Consider the following 3462-nt stretch of genomic DNA (forward strand, 5'->3'; position numbering starts at 1 on the left):
TCAGCCAGTTCCTTCTGGTACAGTAACTGTATACTCCCCTCTTCTTTTAACACTTCTGTATCACTTAACATTCTGCCTAAAGCATCCTTAAGTATTGCCACTCATGGCTTGAATTTGTTTTTCAATTCCTTCAGTTTAAGAAATGCTAAACAAGTTTGGCCCTTTTGATTTTCTCACTCTAGCTCTTTGCACATTTCATTATAATACCTTGCTTTGTCATCCTGAGCTGCCCTTTCAAAATTTCTGTTCATCTCTTAAATTCCTTGATTTCTTCTTTTAAGTTTGGCTTCTTGGCACTCTAATGCAATATTCAGAGTTTCATCTGACATTGTTGGTCTTTTCTTCTTCTTTAGCCTTCGTAATGATCTTTTGCATTCTTCATGGACAATATTCTTTTTTTTCACACTATAATATTAATTTTATTTTTCTAAGGGCTCATATTTCAAACATGAAGCCAAGTGTGAACTTTAAGCTTGTGGGCATAAATTCATATATTTAGGAAGAGGAAAGCAAACTGAGATCCAGGTACATGGGTGATAACTAAAGGCTAATATTAATCACATTATAGTCTTTGAACTTCTACAACTTAGGACTTAAACGTCACAGGTCTTTGAGGTTTTTCTGGGTGTCCCACAGAGTGTCTGCACTTTTCATGAGTTGAGCGATCTCATCATCGTTCAGTTTCTGGTTATTGATACTGGTTAACCCTCTGGCATTCAGAACACATGGAGGGCTCAGGAAGACTTCAGTCTCAATGCCATACATCCCATTCACCATTGTTGAAACTGGATGGATCCTGGATAAATTTTTGAATATGGATTCAATCAGATTAGCCACACTTAGTCCAATAGCCCAGTTGGTGTATCCTTTGAGATTGATGACTTCATAGGCACTTTCAACCACCATTTTATGTACTTCCTTCAATTTTTTATTATTGTTGTCATTCCCATCTCTGTATTTAGTTCCTGGAGGGAAACTCCTGACACGTACACACCATTCCACACTGTCACACTAGAGCCTCCATGTTCTCCCAAAATCCATTCATGCTGGGATGAATGCCAAACTTTTCTGCCATAAAGTATCTAAATAGAGTAGAATCCAGGTTACATCCACTGCTGATCACACGGTGCTTGGTCAAGCCACTTAGTTCCAGGTAACATACGTAAGAATATCCTCTGGGTTGGAAACCACAATGATGATGCAGTCAGGACTGTACTTGACGACCTGAGGAATAATAAATTTGAAGACATTGACATTCCTCCGCACCAGATTGAGTCGACTCTCCCCCTCTTGCTGATGAACTCCTGCAGTTACCACCACAGTCTTATTATTGGCTGTCACTGCGTAATCTTTATCTGCTGCGATTTTTGATGTCTGAAGGAATAAGCTCCCGTATTGGAGATCCATCATTTCTACTTTGAGTTTGTCTTTTAAAACATCCACAAGGGCAAGTTCATCAGCCAGGGACTTTCCCAGAATGCTGATCACACGTGCCATGCCAACTTGTCCAACACCCACGACAGTGATCTTATTGTTTGAAACTGCTGCCTCCTCTCCTACAACTGGTGCAATCAGTTTTTCCTTAGAAGTTGACATTTTGCCCAGGCGAGAGATGCCACTGCAGAAGGTAGCAACCACAAGGCAAGGAGAATGACGTGGGGTGTCAGACGATATTCTTAATAATCTCCCACAGCTCATGTGATTTTCAATCATTAGTGTTCAAGGCCTCAAACCTGTTCTTGAGATGGTTTTGAAATTTGAGTAGGATAGACTAATTTCCACATATTTTCAAATTTCTTATATTATTAAATTTCATATTTATTGTCAGTTGCAATTGAGAAACATACTTGAATGATTTTATTATTATTAGGTGTCATTAAGTTGACTACACCTCACAGCAACTCTGTGAACAACAGATCTGAACCTTGCCCTGTCCTGCACCATCTTCATGATCTCTGCCCTGTTCAAGGCCATTGCAGTAGACATTCTGTCAATCCAGCTCGTAAAAGACTTTCCTCTCTTTCACTGACCTTTACCAATATGATGTGTCTCTCCAATAATTGCCTCCTCCTGAAAATATGCCATGGGTTAATACAATAAAGTTCACCAACCTTACCTCTAAGGATCATTCTAGTTACACTTCCTTCAAGTCATATTTTTTTCTGTAGTCCATGAAATGTGTATTTAATACTTTTCCCCAATACCACAATTAAAAGCACATAGAGACCCTACGTATAATAGCTTTAAACTCTGCTCTATCCTGTGCCAATCTCATTGTCTCCAACACACTCATCCTGATTGCCCCAATCACCAAATCAATCCATCTCCTAGAGGGCCTTCCCCTCCTGCGCCTGCCCTCCAACTTCCCAAGCATGATGTCCCTCTCCAAGGACCGGTCCCTCCTTACAACATGACCAAAGTATGTCAGACGAAGCCTCAAAATCCTTGCCTCCAAGGAGCAGTCCAGTTTAACCCTCTCCAGGATGAATCTGTTTGTTTACTTAACAGTCCATAGTACCCTCAGCACTCTTCTCCAACACCAAAGCTCAAAAGCATCAATTCTCCTTCTATCCTCCCTGGTCATTGTTCAGCTCTCTGATGCATAACAAGTGATTGCAAAGACCATGGCCTGTACCAGAAGCACCTTAGTCTCTAAAGAGACACCATTGCTCTTGAGTACTTTGGAGAGGTCCCTAACAGCACACTTTCCCATTGCAATACATCTTTTAATTTCCTGGCTGCTGATGCCAGGAATGTTGACTGTGGAGCCAAGCAGACTAAAACTATGAACAATCTCGATCTCTTCACCATCCATCCTGATGTTGCCAATTGTCTAGTGGTAAGAATCTTTGTCTTCTTGACATTGAGCCTCAATCCATATTGAAGGCTGCAGTCCCTGACCCTCAGCAGCAAGCGCTTCAGGTCCTCCTCAGTTTCAGCAAGCAGGGTTGTGTCATCTGCATAACGCAGATTGTTGATAGATCTCCCACCAATCCTGACACCACATTTCTCCTCGTAGAGCCCAGCCTCCTGGGTGATCTGTTCTGCATACAGGTTGAAACGGTATGGAGACAGGACATCCCTGGTGTACGCCCTTCCCAATTTTAAACCATGCAGTGTTTCCTTGCTCTGTTCTGATGACTGCCTCTTGGTTCAAGTATAATTTTCGCATTGGCACAATCAAGTGTTCTGGGATTCCCATTCTTCTCAGAGTCAGCCACAGTTTGTTATGCAAATTGTACTTTATACAATCATTCATTAATTAATTACTGTTAATACATGCCATCATTACCTCATCTTTTCAAGTCCCCACTGAATCTTTCCTATTCCTTCCTGCCTCCATGTGTCCACTAATTTCTGTCATTTCCCCCTTCCCCCTTTTCCACCCCTATTTCTCTCTCCCTTTCCATTTTTTAATATTCATACAAATCTTGCTCAGTTATCCTTTTGTTTTTCCAATAA

General features: G+C 41.1%; 1 pseudogene; it reads right to left on the minus strand.

The window, feature by feature from the left end:
- Positions 1–600: 600 nt before the first annotated feature.
- On the minus strand, positions 601–1596 carry LOC102863107 (annotated as a pseudogene).
- Positions 1597–3462: the final 1866 nt, after the last annotated feature.

The sequence above is a fragment of the Elephantulus edwardii genome, unplaced genomic scaffold (assembly GCF_000299155.1).
Source record: "Elephantulus edwardii isolate Elephantulus edwardi_28Jun2011 unplaced genomic scaffold, EleEdw1.0 scaffold00081, whole genome shotgun sequence".
Taxonomy (NCBI): domain Eukaryota; kingdom Metazoa; phylum Chordata; class Mammalia; order Macroscelidea; family Macroscelididae; genus Elephantulus; species Elephantulus edwardii.